Raw genomic sequence first — 1047 nt, forward strand, 5'->3', positions numbered from 1 at the left:
TGTATGTATATATGCTCTTTAGAGCCTTGTGCATGTTGGGGTTTTCTGAAGGACAAAGTGATTGCCTATATAAGCGGTGTGCAATCCTGGTTTTCGAAGGCCAATATCAAGTATGATTTTTATTTTTATTTGCTTTGACAAACCTGCTTTGAATGAAAAAGTGATAAACAGGCATCTGCAGAACTTGAAGACATATGCAGAAGAGCAGGGAAAGGCCTAAAACATGCAGAATAGTGGTCTTCGAGGACAAGGATGGGACAACATTGGCTTTCATCACTGTAAGAAATTTGATAATTTATTACCTAAAAAAACAATGATGATACAGTTGAGAAAACTTTGAATATTCTACAAGGTAAAATCAGATTTATTATATAGAGAATAATATAACTTAAAGTTAGAATTGAGTTACTTTGGCTGCTTATAACTCGTTAAGTAAACAGACATTTTGTTGCTCATTTGTGCATAATGTACCAAAAAATGCACAAACAAGAGAGGGTAGGGCATAATGCCTTATCCTCACTAATTGTAATTATATTCATTTTTCAGGCATTTGTTAGCATTCACTGCCTGGCTAAAAATAAACCCCTGTCTGAATTTAAAATAGGGATTTGGAAACAGCACAATGAATAATGTTTTCTAGTTGCTGAGAAAAAAAAAATCAAAAAGAAAAAAATTGTATAGGTCTTCTGGATGGGTTCTTCTCTAATGAAACGTTTCGTCTCTCCTCCAAGAGACTTTCAGTCTGAGAGTTTCAGGCAAAATTCAGGCTTTTAAGCCCTGCCTCCATGTGACTGATACTCACATCACATGGCTATCGTTGACACCTAATTACACCTATTGTTAACAGAGGGTGGAGTGATACTGACAATGGCCGCGCTGTAAGAGGGGGACAACTGAAAACGGAGGCCTCCACCTCTGTTTAATGATGGATGGTCTTTCTTCACAAAAATGAAGAGTTCTGGCCATTAGATATAGCTCGTCTGTGTTGGGACATTCTTTTGAACAGTGGCTGCTTTGTTTCCCCGATGTATAACTGGTCGCAGTCCT

Source organism: Austrofundulus limnaeus, unplaced genomic scaffold, assembly GCF_001266775.1.
Source record: "Austrofundulus limnaeus strain Quisiro unplaced genomic scaffold, Austrofundulus_limnaeus-1.0 Scaffold75, whole genome shotgun sequence".
In the NCBI taxonomy this organism is placed as follows: domain Eukaryota; kingdom Metazoa; phylum Chordata; class Actinopteri; order Cyprinodontiformes; family Rivulidae; genus Austrofundulus; species Austrofundulus limnaeus.